The 19,230-nt window shown below is 45.5% G+C and overlaps 1 long non-coding RNA gene and 1 pseudogene across 1 annotated transcript; one reads left to right on the forward strand and one right to left on the reverse strand.

Annotated features, from left to right (window-relative positions):
* The first annotated feature begins 9,193 nt into the window (after positions 1 to 9,193).
* Positions 9,194 to 15,109, forward strand: LOC132207674 (uncharacterized). Its single transcript, XR_009443699.1, has 2 exons — positions 9,194 to 9,291; positions 14,424 to 15,109. It is a non-coding gene; the product is annotated as an uncharacterized LOC132207674 (long non-coding RNA).
* Positions 15,110 to 18,071: 2,962 nt separating this feature from the next.
* On the reverse strand, positions 18,072 to 18,246 carry LOC132207677 (U2 spliceosomal RNA; annotated as a pseudogene).
* Positions 18,247 to 19,230: the final 984 nt, after the last annotated feature.

The raw sequence follows: 19,230 nt of genomic DNA on the forward strand, positions 1-19,230 counted from the left end.
CGCGGTCAAGGGCGTTCTCGATCACTGTGGGGGGAAAGTTGCGGTCCTTGAAGAACTTGGACATCTGGGATGTGCGGGAGTGGAATGTCTTATTGTGGGGGCGGAGGTGGAGGAATTGGGAATAGTGGATGGAATTTTTGCAGGAGGGTGGGTGGGAGGAGGTGTATTTTAGGTAGCTGTGGGAGTTGGTGGGCTTGAAATGGACATCAGTTACAAGCTGGTTGCCTGAGATGGAGACTGAGAGGTCCAGGAAGGTGAAAGATGTGCTGGAGATGGTCCAGTGAACTGAAGGTTGGGGTGGAAGGTGTTGGTGAAGTGGATGAACTGTTCAAGCTCCTCTGGGGAGCAAGAGGCGGCGCCGATACAGTCATCAATGTACCGGAGGAAGAGGTGGGGTTTGGGGCCTGTGTAGGTGAGGAAGAGGGACTGTTCCACGTAACTTACAAAGAGGCAGGCATCGCTGGGGCTCATGCGGGTGCCCATGGCCACCCGCTTAGTCTGTAGGAAGTGGGAGGAGTCAAAAGAGATGTTGTTGAGGGTGAGGACGAGTTCAGCTAGGCGGATGAGGGTGTCGGTGGAGGGGGACTGGTCGGGCCTGCGGGACAGGAAGAAGCGGAGGGCCTTGAGGCCATCTGCATGTGGAATGCAGGTGTATAGGGACTGGACGTCCATGGTGAAGATGAGGTGTTGGGGGCCAGGGCATTGGAAGACCTGGTGGAGGTGGAGGGCGTGGGTGGTGTCACGGACGTAGGTGGGGAGTTCCTGAACCAAAGGGGAGAAAATGGAAGAATGAAGAGAGGGCGGGATCAGTGAAAACCACGTGATCATCCACAAGAGCGGTCCAGAGTTTGCTGAGACAACCGGAACTGCTGAGGCCGGAGAATTCGAGATAACAAAGTGTGCAGCTGGATGAACACAGCAGGTCAAGCAGTATCAGAGGAGCAGGAAAGCTGACGCCTCGGGCCTAGATCCTTCGCTGAGACCAAGATTTGTGCAATTGAGGTAAGAGCAGGCCACAGTAACGAAAGCAAAACGGCAGAAATCTGGAGGGAAGTGATATTCGTATGGGTTTCGAAGTTTTATCAACAGTGCACGTCGGAAAACACACATTTGAAACTCCCAGACTCACGTTTGCAGAAAACAAATCAATGCCTCAGATGATAGGCCCGTGTGACCGTCATCATCTTTATTGGGGGCAATGATCCGCGGGGCGCATGCGCGACAGCTTCAACTTTGAAAGAGCTGGGGTGAAGCTGGGCGCATGCGCAGCCGCCTCTGGCAGAAAGTGAGAGAACAAGGTGTGGGGCTGGAGGAACACAGCAGGACAGGCAGCATCAGAAGAACAGGAAAGCTGACCTTTTCGGGCCTACACCCTTCAGAAATGGGGGAGGGGAAGGGGATTCTGACATAAACAGGGAGAGAGGGGGAGACAGGTGGAGAGGAGACAGACAAGTTAAAGAGGTGGGGATGGAGCAGGTAAAGGTGAATGTAGGTGGGGTTAGGTCAGTCTAGGGAGGAGGGGATAGGTGAGAGGAAAAACAGGTTAGGGAGGTGGGGATGAGTAGTTGTTTGTTGCGAACTGAGTGTAGGTGTTCTGTAAAGTGGTCCCCAAGAATCTGCTTGGATTCCCTGATGTAGAGGAGGCCGCCACGGGTACAGCGGATGCAGTATACCACATTAGCACCTGCATTTCCCCATACAGATGGCCTAAAAGCTCTATGATATTTCCTGTACTGCAGGTCTGACCAGGTCCCCTCTACTGACCCCCTTATGCGCTTAGGTGAACTTATCCTCACCCTCAACAACTTCTCTATCAACTCTTCCCACCTCCTACAGACAAAGGGGGTGGCCATGGGTATCCGCATGGGCCCAAGCTATGCCTGCCTCTTTGTCGGAACAATCCCTCTTCCATACATACACTGGCCCTGAACCCCACCTCTTCGTCCGGTACATGGATTACTATATAGGCACTGCTTCGTGCTCCCACGAGGAGCTTGAACAGTTCGTCCACTTCACCGACACCTACCACCCCAACCTTAAGCTCATCTGAGCCATCTCTTAACACCTCTCTCACCTTCCTGGACCTCTGTTTCCATCGTAGGCAACCGTCTAGAAACCAATATCCATTTCAAGCCCACCGACTCTCTCAGCTACCTAGAATACACCTCCTCCCACCCACTGCCCTCCAAAAAATGCCATCTCTTTTTCCCAATTCCTTCACCTCCGCCGCATCTGCTCCCAGGATTCCACTCCCGTACATCTGATGTTTCTTTTCAAGGACCACAACCCCACCCCCATCTCTTTTCACCCGCATCTCCCCCCGCGCAGTGATCGAGAATGCTCTTGACCGTGTCTCCTGCATTTTTCCACAACTCCTAACTCGCACACCGTCCCTGCAATAACAACCGAGAAAGAATCTCCCTCATCCTCACGTACCACCACACCAATCACTGGATCCAACGCATCATCCTCTGACATTTCCACCATCAGCAATCTGACCTCAACACCAAAGACACTTCCCCTCCCAACCCTTGCCTGTTTTCCGGAGGGACCACACTCTCCGTAACTTCCTTGTCCGCTCCACACTCCCCTTCAGCCCCACTGCACCTGGCACTCTTCCCTGCAAATGCAGGAAGTGCTACACTTGCCCCCACACCACCTCCCTCCTCCCTCACCCCCATCCCAGGCCGCAAGAAGACTTTCTACATCAAGCAGACGTTCACCTGCACATCTGCTAATGTGGTATACTGCATCCCCTGTACCCGTTGTGGCCTCCTCTATATTGGGGAAACCCAGCGGAAGCTTGGGGACCACTTTGCAGAACACCTACACTCAGTTCACAATAAACAACTGCACCTCCCAGTCGTGAACCATTTCAACTCCCCGTCCCTTTCCTCAGACGTAATGCCTATCCTGGGCCACCTGCAGTGCCACAATGATGCCACCCAAGGTTTGCAGGAACAGCAACTCGTATTCTGCCTGGCAACCCTGCAGCCCAATGGTGTCAATGTGGATTTCACAAGCTTCAAAATCTCCCCTCCCCCCAACTGCATCTCAAAACTAGCCCAGGTTGTCTCTGCTTCCCTAACCTGTTCTTCCTCTCTCCTATTCCCTCCTCCCACCTCCAGTTGCACCCCCATTTCTTGCCTACGAAACTCATCCCACCTCCCTGGACTGACCTAGCACCTCCCAACTCCCCACCGATACTCACTTTTACCTGCTCCATGCTGGCCTCTTTGACTTGTCTGTCTCCTTTCCACATATCTTTTCTCTCCATCTTTGATCTGTCTCCCCCTGTCTCCCTATTCAGTTCAGAAACCTCTTTCCCCTCCCACATTTCTGATGTAGGGTCTAGGCCCGAAACGTCAGCTTTCCTGCTCCTTGGCCTGCTGTGTTCATCCAGCTCCACAACTTGTTATCTTGGATTCTCCAGCATCTGCAGTTCCTATTATCTCTTATCCAAGAGAAATGTTTGTTTCTTCTGGATTTCTTTCCCAGAGTGTGGGATAATAGCAGCTCGCACTGCTCTTGCTCACTTCTGTGCTCCCTGATCACCTTTGTCCGTGTTTAATCTCTTCAGTCTCTAATGATGGGTATATTTGATCTCTGTAGTATTTTACTGTTACTTCCTTATACCTTTTTGTCAATAAATTTTCCACTGCTGCCCACCCCCTGACCACGTGCTGCTCTGTTACCAGATTAATTTTTGAATGGTATCTTTCACAGTCAGGAAATATTTTCCCAGAAAGAGAGTGCATTTTTCTTCCATTTCAGACCACCAAATTCGACAGCGTTTTTATTCTGTGTCATTCATTTTGCACTTCTGCAACATTTGCTCTGTTTCTCCTTCCACAGATACCAGCGATCGTTGCCAAAGCCCTGTTGCTAGTGGAGAAGTTAACTCTCGTGTCCTGCTGCAGTTTGTATGATGAAGATGCTCCCACAATGCGGCCATTTGAGAAGTTACAGATCATTCATCTAGCAATACTGAAGAGCTAACGGCGTATGTCCAAGTCAACAAACAACTTGTATTTTTATCATGTTTTATAATTTCACAAAAATATTATCAAGAAACTTTTGACGTAAGGCCATATTAGGTCAGGTGACCAGAAAGTAACTAAACTTGCAGGTTTTCATGACTATCTTAAAGAAGGAAAGCAAACCTAAGAGGTTTATCATGGGAATTCCAGACCATGTTGCCTGGCAACTGTAGAAACAGCCTCCCAAAGTGAAGCAATGATTAAACGCATTGTTGGAGTTTGGAACTAAATGAGTTGTCGAAGTCTTGAAGGTTGTGTGGTGCAGGGAGATAGGGCTCATCACAGCCAGGAATTAAATCAAGGGTGGGAATTTTAAATTGCTTCTAAATAGGAGGCTTTGTGGGTCAGGGAGCACAGCAGTGATGGGTGAACAGGTCTTGGTACAAATGAACTTGTGTGCAGCAGAAGTTTAGGTATTCTTGAGGTTACAAGGACGTTGAATGTGGGAGGCTGACGAGCAGTGAGTTTGGATAGCTAAGTCAAGAGGTAACACAGGAATAGATGAGAGGTTCAGCAGATGAGCTGAAACTAAGGTGTCACTTATGGGTCATTTCCACTGAAGTGGAAGTAAGTGGTTTTTGGTGCAGGACTCTGCAGTTACCCTCACCTCACCTCAGGATTCAGCTGTTTGTGAATTTGTGGATCAAGTCTGTAATAAGATCAGGAACCGAGTGCTCGCCATGACTCAAACTGGGTGTCACTGAGCAGGTTACTGCTGAGTAAGTGCTGTTTAATACTGCTGTTGACAAACCCTCCCATCACTTTACTGATGATAGAGAGTAGACTGCTTGAGGAGAAATTGGTCGGGTTGGATTTGCTGTGTTTTTTGCTGAACAGACCTGGGCAGTTTTCCAAATTGTCAATAGATGCCAGCGCTGGAGCAGGACTGAAACAGTTTGGCTTGGCGCCTAGCAAGGTCTAGAGCACTAGTCATCATTACTATTGTCAGAGTGTTGCCAGGGTCTGTAACCTTTCATTCATTTATTAATATTATTTGAAATTAATCAAATTGGATGAAAACTCACATCTCTGATGTCGGGGACCTCTGGAGAAGGTGAGATGGGTCATCCAATTGGCATTTTTGGCTGAAATTTGCTGCAGTCTTATCTTTTGCGTGGATAGGTTGGGCTGCTCTGTCAGTAAGGATGGGGATTTTTGGTATGCTTCCTCTAATGAGTTGCTTAATTGTCCATCACCATTCTCGACTGGGTGTGGCAGAACTGCAGAGCTTGCATCTGATCTAATGGTTAGGGGTGGCTTAGCTCTAATTCTTGCTGCTTATGCTATTTGGCATGCAGATAGTCCTGTTTGGTAGTTTTACCAGGTTGGCACCTTATTTTTAGGTATGCCTGGTGCTGCTCTCGGCATGCCCTCCAATGCTATCCATTCAACCAGTGTTGATCCCTTGAATCAATGCTAATGATTGACTGTAGGATATGCTGAGCCACGAGGTTACAGCCTGTGCCGGATTAAGCTCTGCTGCTGTTGATGTCCCACAAAGCCTCATAGATATCTGGTTTTGAGTTCCTTTTGTCTGTTCCAAGTCTGTCCCTTTCAGCTGAAGTTCGTGCCACCCAACGCAATGGTGGGTATTGTATCAGTGATAATGGGAACTGCAGATCCTGGAGAATCCAAGATAATAAAATGTGAGGCTGGATGAACACAGCAGGGCCAGCAGCATCTCCTCTGAAGGGTCTAAGCCCGAAACGTCAGCTTTTGTGCTCCTGAGATGCTGCTGGCCCTGCTTTGTCCATCTAGCCTCACATTTTATTATCACGCAATGGGGGTATTCTCAAGTTTAAGATGAGGCTTTGTCTCCACAGGACTACGCGCTGGTCGCTGTTATCAATCCTGTCACGGACAGGTGCATCTGTAGCTGGGAAATTTGTGACGATGAGACCAGCTATGTTTTTCCCTTCTGTTGGTTGTGGCACCACCTGCTGCAGTCCCAGCCAGGCAGCTTTGTCCTTGAGGATCCAACCAGCTTGATTGGTAATCCTCCTGCAAACTACTCTGGACAGTGGGCTTTGAGTACAAGTAGTGCCATTCACACTCTCAGTGCTTCCTCCAAGTGCTGTTCAACATGGAGTTGTTTTTTTTCAATTAAAATTCACTCTTGGGATATGGAAATCACCAGCTGGACCAGTGTTTATTGCCCAGAAGGCAGTTAATAGTCAACCGCATTGCTGTGGGTTTGGAGTCACATGTATTGCAGACCAGGTAAGGATGGCAGATTTCCTTCCCAAAAGGATGCAAATGAACCAGATGAGTCGTCCCTGATAATCAGCAATGGTTTCATGGTCATCATTAGACTCGTAATTCCAGATAATTACATAACTCAGGTTTCACCATCTGCCATGGCAGGATTCGAACCCAGGTCCGCAGAATGCTATCTGGGTCTCTGGATTAATAATCTAGCAATAATACTGCTGTCAATTTATCAACCGAGGAAGGATGATACACGGTAACCAGCAGGAGCCATGAGGCTTCCAGGCGTCGATGTCGAGTACTCTCAGGACAAATAATCCGGTCAGAATAGCACTGTGCTGCCACGTCTGCCGGGTCTGTCCTGCTCGTGGGACAGGCCTTCACTGAGGACAGTGGTGATGTGTTGTTGTCTGTAAGGTTAGTTTACAAGAGTCTGATGCTGTTTCTTGTCTAGACTTTGAGTCACCTCTCCAAGTTTTGCCGCGAGCCCCCAGATATGAGTAAAGAGGAGTTTGTGGAGTCGATAGGATTAATTCTGCAGGTGTCTTTCCTCGTGCTTTGGTAGATGCCAAGTGGGCCACCCAGCTTCATACCTTTGTTGAGATTTTGCAACTGAGTGGCTTGGTTGGCAATTTTTTTTCCCTGAAGGACATTAGATTTTTTGTTTTTGTTTTCTGCCATTCGCAATGGTTCCTTGGCAACCAGCTGATTCTTAATTCCAGTCTCTTTTAAATTGAGTTCAAATTCCACCATTTGCTGCGATGGGATTCGACCCAGACTTCTGTTGTACATTTTAATATTCTAGATAAAAGTTAAAATCACCAATGCAGGCTTTGTTTCTTTGCAAAATGCTGTGCATCATCCTGTCTCCTCCATCCTCCCCACCAACAGCAAGTGAGGGAGACACATGGAGTTTCTATGTCACTAAGATTGAGGCAATCCAATCAGCTGCCTCTGCTGCTTCCCTCTCTCCCACAAGCCCACCAAACCAAATTGCCTGGCACGTTGCTCCTCGTTTTAGGCTTAAACTTGCATCTTTGTCCAGTCTCATGTCAGGCCTTATCAGAACTTATCCTAACCCTTTTTCCTATTCTCTTAAACTCCAAACATTCGAACTCTCTCTCTTATTTCTCCTCCTCCTTGCCTCTTCTCCACCCCCCCCCCCCCCCACCAGCCCTGCCGCCGCCCATGCCAATTCACAGATATTGTTACTTGTTCTGTCTGCTTCTCTCTTCTGGCTATGTCCTTCTCACCCTTTCTGTTTAAAACCAATGTTTGACCTCACCATCGTTGGAAAATCCCACTCCATCTCCACTCCTGCCTGAAATCAATGTCGTTGTTGTCTCTCAAGGGTCTATCCTTGGTCCATCCTGTTTCTCACCGACATACTGCCAGGAGGTGAGGTCTTCCACAAGCACTGTCAGGTTTTACATGTATTCTACAATGTTCAGATCTAACTCCCCCCTCATCACTCTCCTTTGCTCCACTATTACTCAATTATAAAACTGCTTGTCATACTTCCACTACTTGATTAGCTGAAATTTCCTCCAATAAAACCTTGTGATAGTTAAACACAGTCCCTTCAGTTATTATTACAAAGTACTTTTCCTTACCACTGTACTGAATCCATCCCTCTTTCTGGGAACTGCCTGAGTTTGAACTGCACTTTTCTCAATAATGTTCTCACATCTGGCCTCACGATGAACATCCTAACATACATCTTCTCAATCACATGTCAGAAATTTCAATCTCTAAAATGCTCCTTCTCTCCACCTCACTCTAGTTCATTTGTGACCGAAACCCCTTACCCATGTCTTTGTTGCCTTAAACTTGACGATTCCAAAAGAGAACCCTTTATTGTCTGCCTGATCAGGAATCTGCTCCCACGATCGGAAATATCACCTCAACATTTATCCTGTAAACCCACTTAAAAATCCTATATTTTTAATTATCTCATCTGTCAAAATTCAATAATCTAAATAGTAGATTCCAGGCCTGTTTAGTCTTAGCTTAAATGATAGTCCCTCCAAACCAGTGATCGTGCTAGTCCATCTTCTCTGAAATGCCTCCAGTGAAGTGACATACTTGCTCGAATAAGTGGACCAAAAAAGCTGCTCGCATTCCTCCAGATGTTGTCTTGCCAGCAATTTGTACATTTGCCCTAAGACTTGTATTCCAAACTCTCATACTACAAACACCTTGACATAAGGGATAACATCCCATTACCCTCCCGGATTACCTATTGCAACTGTGTGCGTGTTTCGTGTTTCCTGCACAATTATTCCTGAGTCCCGTTGTGTTATAGTTTTCCACAGATTTTACCTTTTAAATAACACTGTTCTTTGGTTGTCTCCTCAAATGAACAACTTCACATTTTCCCACATTTGTACTCCATTTGCCAACTTCTTGCCCATTTATCAATGTCTCTCTATAAACTGTAACCCTCATGGAACTTGACTGTTATCCCACTTTTTTTTATGAGATCCTCCCTCATTCTTTTTGTTGGGAGCACTGGGCAACACGGCGCATATGTAATTGCTATCTTTTTAAGGGACATTCTTTTGAATGACCAGAAGCTTACTGTCCATTGCTCAGAATCGAGACAACTTGTCCATCAAGCTGCATCAGCTTTTCCGGCCCATTGTCTCATTGTGGCAGTGCAGCAGCACAGAAGGAAAGAAAAGGAAGCGAATCCTGCTGCCTGCATCTCACTAACTCTCGCATTCTTTGCCATGTGTCAAAAACCTGCTGATCTGTTTAGTGACATGAAGTCCCAAGGTGGAAATTCCTAGAAACCCAAATAGATTTTCCCCTGAATCAACTGCTGACCCCCACAAGGAATAATGTGTATCAGGAACAATGCACAGTTATCCTCGGCCAGGAGGAGGGGATGGTGTGAATTTCTAACCGGACTGACTGATGGATTTTATGAATTTGTGTTACAGGATATTACAAGTGGACTTTCAGGTGGGAATCTCAATAATTGTAACACCAAACTCTGACAGAATTACTCAATTCATCAGGACCTGGATATTCACATTATGTGAGTGTTGTATTCCTGCTCATTTCCCATTTGCCACGTAAAATTTCTCTTTTAAATCACCCCATTCTCTCAATAGATCATCCTGTAAACTTTCAATATATATCCTGTAATTATTTGTCTGGTCAGTTGATGAGTGGGTGTACGTTTTATCATCGTAATGTATATCTTTTGTAAACATCTCTGTCAAAGGTCCCCTCAAAACCCTTTGTTACAAGGAGAATAATCTCAGTTTCCCCAAACACCTGATTCCCCAATGACTGACTGTTTGTTTGCTGTCGATAAGGAACTCATCCGGCTTGTGTTGAAACATTTTCCACTTCCCTGCATCAGTGCAGCCTTGACAATATGAAAGAAAGTGAACATCCTCCAGATGAAGCACTGTGTCAGAGTGGTGTCACATCCACCACATTCAACATTCCCCTCTACACCACTGAGGCACAGTGGCATCACTGTGTCAAAGGTAATGTCACCGTAGTCCTACTTGACCATAGGGCTGGTTTAACCTGAAGATTACCACACCCCAGGCAAGAGGAGAGGTTGAGAAGGAGAGTCTGTCTATTGTAGATGGATATTCTCAATATGTACCAGCAACACCCAAGTCACATGAAAGAATAATTTAAAACAAAAACAGCCCTATCCATGCAACTAAAAACCCTCTTCCTACAAACCATTCTGTTAAATCTCCTCTGCCCCCTATCAGGGACCCTCCCGTCCTTCACAGTGTGTGGGGGATCTTTGGTTTGCACAGACTCAGCTCGTCTCTGTTCCTGCCTGTGATGTCATCATGCTGTGACAATGGCACTGAGCCTCACTGTCTGTGAGGGTGGTAGGCACCGAGATCCTCATAGCGTTTAAGGCATATTTAGATGCACACTTGTGATGCCAACGCAGACAGGTCTATGGGCCAAGTGCTGGAAAATTAGATTAGAGTAGTTAGGTAGTGGTTTTTTAACTGGCACAGGCTGAATGGGCCACAGAGCCTCTTTCTGTACTGTAGACCTCTGAGACTCTTCACATAGGAAGATGCCCAGCAATATTTCAAGCCATTTCAGAAAATAAGATATTAGAATGAATGACTCATGATTGCTCAGTGTTTTCTGGAGAAAAGTGAGGTACAAAGATGAAGTGGTTTACCAGGAATTTCTGGAGCTTGAATCCCAGGAAACTGCAAGTGCCACCATCAAGTGGAGGAATAAAAATGGGGCATCATCATTAGGAATGTATTAGAGGAAGGGACATATTGAGATTTGTGAGGCTGGAAAATATTAGAGACTGGAAGGTTTCTGAGACTGGAGAAGATTTCAAATGTCGGGAAAAGTGAGGTTGGAGGAGGTTACAGAAATGGTGAGGATTGTGAGGCTGGATTAGATGTCAAACAAAGGGAGGTTTGTGAGGGTAAAGACAATTAGAGCTGAGGAAGTTTATATGGGCTGGAGGAATTTACAGAAACAGGAGGGTGTTGAACAAAGAATGAAGAAAATTACAGCACAAGAACAGGCCCTTCGGCCCTGTAAGCCTGTGCCAATCCAGATCCTCTATCCAAACCTGTCACCTATTTTCCAAGGATCTGTATCCCTCTGCTCCCTGCCCATTCATGTATTTGTCTAGATACATCTTAAATGATGCGATCGTGCCCACCTCTACCACCTCCGCTGGCAATGCGTTCCAGGCACACTCCACCCGCTGTGTAAAGAATTTACCACACATATCCCCCTTAAACTTTCCCCTCTCACCTTGAAATCTGGAGGAGATTAGAGGTGAGGTTTGTGAGACTGGAGGAATCTACAGAGATGGTGAGAATTCAGAGGCTAGAGAGGGATTCCAACGATAGGCAGGTCGTGAGGCTGGAGAGGGATTTCAGGAATGTGGAGGGTGGTGAGGCTCGAGGTGATGGCTGCAATAGTGCAAGTAGTGAGGCTTGAGGGTCATTCTCATGATAGGGAGGGTGGTGAGGTTTGAGGTATGATTCCTGCGATAGAGAGGGTGGTGAGGCTTCAGGGCAGATTATCATCTAAACAGCACAGTGGTGTACTTGAAGCACGTGGAGTGCAGCAGTTACAGGAAGTGGTTCACCATCACTTTCTCCAAATCAAATAAAAATGGGCAATCAATATTAGTGGTCTTTGCCCAGATATCCCATAAGGAAATTAAAATTATGATGGGTTTCTGGTTTGGAGAGAGCTAGACGAAGCTGAGATAATTCTCCTTGGGGCTAATTAGCAATGATTTTGTCGAGTAGTAAATTTGTTTCCAGGATATTAGTTTGCAGAGAGAGAAAAATTATTAACCATGTCAACGTTGGTAACCGCAGAATACAACACTCAGATAATTGGCAAATAATGCAGGGTGAAAATGTAAAGATTACTTGACTCAGCAAGTTCCCAGGACCTGGAACAGACTGAATGGCAGCTGGATGCAGATTTAGCAGTTATGATCAAAAGAGAGTTGGGATTAACTTTTTAAGGCATAATCAAGAGGGCGTTGGACAAATGGCAGGGTCAGATTTGCAGCACCTCTGGAATGAGAGTGAAGCCTTTGACAGGGTTCCACATGGTAGACTGATGAGTAAAGTTAGATCACATATGATTCAGGAAGAGCTTGCTAATTGGGAGCAAAATTGGCTGAGTTGTAGGAGAGACCGTGGTGCTGGAGGATTTTTCAGAGTGGAGTTCTGTAACCAGCTGTGTTCCACAGCAATCAGTACAGGGTCAACTTCTTTGTTTCTCGTTAACATAAATGATTTGGAAGAGAATTTAAGGTACAAAATTAATAAGTTTGCAGATGATGCTAGAAATGGTGTTTATAGTGTTTAGTGAAGGTTATCTAAGATGACAGCAAGATCTTGATCAATTGGCTCAATGGGTTGAGGAGTGGAGGATGAAGTTCAATTTGAATAAATGTGAGACATTGTATTTTGGTAAAATGAACAAGTGTAGGACGTACACAATTGATGGTTGCACCCAGGGTAGTGTTGTGGAACAGAGAAATGCGGAGATTCAGGTACATACTACTTTGAAGTTTATGGAGACCGGTAGACAGGCTGGTTAACAAGTTGTTTCGCACACTTGCCTTCATTGCTCAACCTTTGGAGTCTCGGAGTTGGGATGTTATGTTGAGATTGTACAGGACATGGTGAAGCTTCATTTGAGGTATTATGTGCAGTTCTGGTCACCCTGTTACAGGAAAGATGTTATTATTAAACTGGAGACAGGTCAGAAAAGATTTGCTGGGATGTTGCCAGGAATGGTGGGCTTGATTATTAAAATCGGCTGCCAAAGCTAGGACTTTTGTCACTGGAGCATAGGAGGTTAAGGGGTGACCTTACAGAGACTTAAAAAATCATGAGGGCACAGATTATGTTGCTATTAAGGGCTTTTTTTCCCGAGGCTTGGGCGATTTCAAGACAAGGGGACACGTGTAAGATGAGAGGAGAAAGACATATTTAAAAAAAGACAAGAGGCTGAGATAGTAAATAAATGTTTCACATGAGTATTTAATGCAGAGAAGGATATGGAAGCTAGAGAGCTTGGAGACATAAATAATGAGTTGTGAAAAGTGTCCATATTACAGTGGTCTAGGTGCTGTACATCTTAAACTGCATAAAGGTGGATAGGTCCCTGGCACCTGATCAGGTGTTACCCACAAACAGAGAGGGTGGTGAGGCTTCAGGACATTTCCCTTTTGATGTCCTGGAACATGTACTACTGCTGGGTCCCTTGCTGAGATATTTGCATTACTGATAGACGCTGGTGAAGTGCCAGAAGGCCGGTTGGCTAATGTGGTGCCATTCTTTAAGGAAAAGCCGGAGGACCATCGACCGTTGAGCCTGATGTCAGTGTTGGGTAAATTGCTGGAGGGGATTCTGAGGGACTGGATTTGCATGTGTTTAGAGAAGCAAAGACTGATTAGGGATAGTCAACATGGCTTTGTGAATGGGGAATCTTGTCTCACTAACTTGACTGAGTTTTTTGAAGAAGGCAAAGCAGTGGACATTGTCTATATGGACTTCAGCAAGGCATTCATCAAAGCTCCACATGACAGACTGGTTAACAAGATTAGATCAAATGGAATCCAGGGAGAGTTAGCTATTTGAAACAAAATTGGCATGAAAGTAGGAGACAAGATCATGGGTGGGGGGGGGTGTGTATTTTTTCAGTCTGGATGACTATGAACAGCAGTGTGCTGCAAGGATCGGTGCTGGGTCCACTGCTTTTTGTCGTTGATACAAATCATGTGGAATGAATATTAGAGGAATGGTTAGTAAGTGTGCAGATGACACAAATTGTTGGTGTAGTAAACAGCAAAGAAGTTTGCCTCCAAGTATAATGGGAACTTAATCAGATGGGTTGATGGGCCGAGGAGTGCCAGAAATCAGTTTAGTTTGGATAAATGCGAGATATTGCATTATGGTAATGAAAATCAGGGCAGGGCTTAAACAGTTAATGATGAGGCCCTGGGGACTGTTACACAACAGAGACTCCTTGGGGTGCAGGTGCACAGTTCCTTGAAGGTGGATTGTAGGTACAGAAGGTAGTGAAGATGATATTTGCTCTGCTTGCATTTATTGGTCAGTGCATTGAGCGTAGGAGTTGGGAGGTCATGTTATAGGCTGAATAAGGCATTGATTATGCTGTGTTTGGAATACTGTTCAGTTCTGGTCTCCCTGCTGTAGGAATGATGCTGTTAAACTTGGCAGGGTGCAGAAAAGATTTACAAGGATGTTGGAAGAGTTGGAAATTTTGAGCTGTAGGGAGAGGCTGAATACACTGGGGCTGTTTTCCCTGGAGCATTGAAGGCTGAGAGGTGACCTTGTAGAAGTTAATAAAATTATGGTGGGCATAGGGTGAGTAGCCAGTTTAAGCTGAGAGGGAAAGTTATTTTTTAAAAGAGAACGTGGGTGGTGCCTGTGTAGAATGACCTGCTAGAGGAACTGGTGGAAGGTGGGACAATTATGACATTTGAGAGGCATCTGGATGGGCATGTGAATAGGAAGGGTTTAGAGGAATATAGGTCAAATGGTTGCAAATGGGATTAGATTAATTTGGGATATCTGGTCAGCATGGACAACTGGGACCAAAGGGATTGTTTCGTGCTGTACAACTCTGACTAAGCATTTTTTGTTTTCATTTCAGATTTCCACAATTTTACTTCTGCACTGTTCTTAGTCTTTCAGAGGGATCGAAAGACTGAGTTACAGAGCTATACAATGCCTGTCCTTCCTCCCTGGCTCTCCCACCTCTCTTTCAGGAGTTTTGTGCAAACACTGACTGGATCCCTTACCTGGAGGATATTTATTTATGAATTTGTTCTAATGATAATCCAGCATATTCCCCAAGTATCGCTCCACAAATGTCCAGAGGATTTCTCAGTTCCACAATCTGTGTGTGTTCTTCTGGTTCCTCGCTCACTGCACTTGCTTTCTGTTTGAAAGCTTAGTCTACAGTTAGAGAATTCAAACAGGAACACATCCAGATCTGACAGTCACTTTGTTTATCACAACTCAATTACCTAAGGATTTTGAACACTGAAGGAAAAAGCAGTTCTCACAGTGGGGAGAAATGCACATGATCTGTGAAGATTCATCTGAAATGTCCTTACACCAGCTCAGTGACACGGGGGAGAGACCATTCACCTGCTCTAAATGTGGGAAAGCATTCACTCAGTCATCCAAACTGTTAACACACCAGTGAGTTCACAAAGAAGCACAGTTGAAGGATTTTGCTGTCACTCTCACTATCAAATGAACCATGGTTTTGGGCTGTTTGTACTGATGTTACTGATCCCTGTTCAATTAAAGGTACTGGTATTGTGGATAAAATGTTAATATCAGTTGTGTATCTGTAAGGTAGACCTTGAAAATAGTCACGTTGTCATGACACATCAACACATTCACACTGACGAAAGACTATCCATCCGCACGGTATGTGAAAAGGGATTTCCTGGTTCATCAGGACTGGTTAACTTGCAGCAAATTTCTGAGTAACTGTGAAGTTGGTTTTTGATTCTGCTGTTAGCTTATACTAACGATGTTTTTTGGGCTTGCTTCTGGAGACCATAGGATCCCTCCGGTGTGGAAGCAGACCATTTAGCCCATCAAGTCCACACTGAACTTGCGAAGAGTGTCTTACCCATACCCTGCCTGCGTGGGTTTCCTCCAGGTGCTCCATTTTCCTCCCAGAGTCCAAAAAATATGCAAATTGGGTAAATTGACTATGCTAAATTGCCCATAGTGTCACGTATGCAAAATGCAAGGACAGAGTAGGGTGTGAGACTGGGTGGAATGCTCTTTGGAGGGTTCTTGTGGACTCAATGGACTGAATGGCCGTCTTCCACACTGTAGGAATTCTATGATGATCTTGATGGCCCTTTATTTGTTAGTTATGCCTGGTCAACATGTCTGCACACCTTTACCATTACAGATTCTATTGCTCTCCCCAGACATGTTTCAATTTGTAATAGATATTTGTTTATTGGAAACAATGCAATCTTTTCTTTTGATTTTTATCCACAAAATGAAAGTTTTAAATCGAAACAAAAGATTGGGATGAGTCCTGCACTACAATCCCTGATTGGGGAAAATGCAATCAGCTATGAAACCTGGTGACCATTGTGACTCTGTCCGGGGGAAATGCAGTCTCCTCAGATCCTTACCTGTTGTCCATAGCAGTGATGGATCTCATGATGAATACATATACACTAGATATCACACAATGTCTTGGTTTATTTTCTATTTATTCTTCTGTCCATTACTCCACAGAGACTGAGATAACGGTCTGGGGACCTAGGTTTGAAACCCACCATTCCAGATGGTAGAATTTGAGTTTAAACAACAAAATCTGAAATAAGAATCTAATGATGACTGTAAATCTGTTTTCATTGTTGAAAAACCTATGTCTTTTACGGAAGGAAACTGCCATTCTTATCCAGGGATATCAAGATCCCATGAATGAATTTTTAAAAATTAATTAAAAAAAAATCCTGCAAATACATTTATCTCTGTCTTAATTTGTTTGACAACCAACAGTTCAAACTGGTTGATGGTCACTTTCACTTTTGATTAAGCTGTAGCCATTTCATGGTTGAAACAAAAAAAAATGCATGAATGGAACCACAGTTGTTCTCGTAGGAACAATGCATGCTTTGATGTGTTTGAAAAAAAAACCTCATCTCACTTATGAGCCAGATATCAAAGTTGACCAGATCCTGATGCTGTGTACCATGGAAGTGAAATTCTTCACCGTCTTATCCACTTGTGTTGCTATTTGAGGGAGCTATGGACTTGAACGTCCCAAACTCATGAACACCTTGAGAATTTCATCAAACTGACCCCCAATGGCAGGAATGGACAGGGTCAGCTTGGATTGATGATCATAATTCAGGCTCAACAAATCTACTGGAGCATTTTGAGAATGTAATTAGTGGTGAGTGTGGCCACCTCTCTGTACTGTAGCGATACAGATTCCCAGATCCTGCTTGCCCCAAATGGCTGATATTGAATGATTCCTTGGACGTGCTGTGTCAGGATCTCCTGACTGAATACTATCTCCCTTGCCCTGACTGAGAACTGTTTCCCTGAGACTTTGCGACGTGACCGTTTGGTTGAAACATGTGTTTGTTGACACAGCTGCTGACCAGCCCTTGACTGACAGCTGGTAATAACAATGCTAAGCTGCCTGGCTTATGCCTGTGATAAACACCAGGCAAGACAGGAGCACTGTGAGACATTAGGTTATAGTTGAGACTATGAAGTGCAAAAATGCCAGGGAAAGGCAGAGATATTGTGGCAGAACACGTCTCAGGTGCTGAAAAGCTTGTAGAGTTCTGACAGCAAGAATGTACTTTGGACAGGCAATTCTGCATCTTGATGTAGCATTTTTATTTAACTTCTGGCTCATTTTGCTAGATTTGCAAATATCTCTTGGTCTGGCTAATGTGAGAGGTGGTAATCTGATTAAACTCACAGGCCTTGACTTGTGAAAAATAAAGCAGTCACATGCACACTTGTTTGGTTGCTGTTGTACTCAAATGAAAAATGTGCATTTGTATACACCATATCGTTTCCTGGCTCAGTGTTTCCAAAATCTCTAGTTCAATACATCCCAAGTCGTCGTCGTCATCAGAGTCAAAACGAGTGAATACTTCGATAGCTTCATCTTTTTTTTAATTCTGAAATGCTATTTGTAATGAGGTAGTGTTGGCAGGCTATTTTCTTTTACTTCTGATGCCATGTGTGGATTTTCAGGGATGGTGTTGGTGGGAAGATGGGGCATGTACCAGGGATGAGGCACTAACATTCAGAACAAGTGCTGAACATGCAGAAAAGGAGAAATTAACAGGTACCTTGGAACAAGCATAGTTGGAGAAGGTTGGGTGAGAGTCCTGAGAGAAAGCACTTTTGGTGGCAGCACCAGGACACGTGTTTGATTCCAGCCTTGGGTGACTGACTGCCTGTGTGGAGTTTGCACATTCTCCCTGTGTCTGTGTGTTTCCTCAGAGTGCTCCCACAGTCCAAAGATGTGCAGGTTAGGCGGATTAGCCATGTTAAATTGCCTGTAGTGTTTAGGGAGAGGTAGTTCAGGTGGGTTATAGGTCTGGCTGGGATGCTCTGAGGTTTGGTGTGGATTTGTTGGGCTGAAGGGCTGTTATGGTTCCAGAGTGTTGAGCAGATGGAGAATCTGAGATAACAGGCCAAGTAAAACTGAAGGAACAGGAAGTCTGATGTCTCAGGTCGAGACACCCTTCTTCAAGTGTTGATCAGGCTGCTTTTAAACTTGGTTTAATGAGAGTGCACCATTCCTGGAAACACTGCAATACCAGGATGATGTGTGGAGAGGATGGAGCAAGCCCCTGTTCCAATTCCTGCTCTAAAAATCAGTTTAACATAGGGTCCTTAAGTAAAGGACATGTCAGATATTAAAGCTGATAAGAACAGTTTTTTTTTATTTGGAAAAATATACTTCAGTCAGAAGATGTACAAAAAAAAAACATATTTATACACCTACCCAGTCATGCAAGCTGCTCCTTGTTGCCCAGGGGCGTATGTGCACCAACTAAAGGAAAAAAACACAAAACAAAGCAAAAGCAAAAGCGAAACAAAAGAAAGAAATATACCCTGGCAGTCATCTCCCCGCACCGTCCCCGTTGGCCTCCCTGACCAGTTGGGGAAGGCGCCAGCTGGGCCCAGTTACCAGATAGGGCCTTTGTTTCTATTCTGGACGAGGGGTTTCATACGGTGGTCTTTCCCCACCGTGCCTTGGCGGCAGCTGCCCCAAGCTTTAGTGTGTCCCTCAGCACGTAGTCCTGACCCTTGGAGTGCGTCAGTCTGCAAAACGCGGTCGGGGTCAGTTGTTTCAGCTGGAAGACCAGCAAGTTGCGGGCAGACCAAAGAGCGTCTTTCACCGCATTGATTGTCCTCCAGGCACAGTTGATGTTGGTCTCGGTGTGCGTCCTGGGAAACAGACCGTAGAGCATGGAGTCCTGTATCTCGGAGCTGCTCGGGACAAACCTTGACAACTACCACTGCAGCCCCCGCCAGACCTCCTGCGCATAGGCACACTCCAGAAGGAGGTGATTGACAGTCTTGTTACCATGCCGCCGCACCCCCCCCCCCCCTCGCCGCAGCCGCCTTGAGGGCAGCGTGCGGTGGTGCAGAGATTCCGGGCGTGCATAAAGGATCTCACTGGCAGAGCCCCTCTCACCGCCAACCAAGCAATGTCCTTGTGCTGGTTTGAAAGTTCTGGCGATGAGGCATTCTGCCAAACAACTGTGGCAGTCTGCGGGGGGAGCCACACTACAGGATCCACCCTCTCCTTTTCCCCGAAATGTCTCGACGATACTACGTGCTGACCAGTGCCTGACGGCCTTGTGATCAAAAGTGTTTCCCTTCAAAAATTTCTCCATGAAGGACAGGTGGTACGGGACAGTCCAACTACTCAGAGC

This window comes from Stegostoma tigrinum, unplaced genomic scaffold, assembly GCF_030684315.1.
Source record: "Stegostoma tigrinum isolate sSteTig4 unplaced genomic scaffold, sSteTig4.hap1 scaffold_120, whole genome shotgun sequence".
NCBI classification, from domain to species: Eukaryota; Metazoa; Chordata; class Chondrichthyes; order Orectolobiformes; family Stegostomatidae; genus Stegostoma; species Stegostoma tigrinum.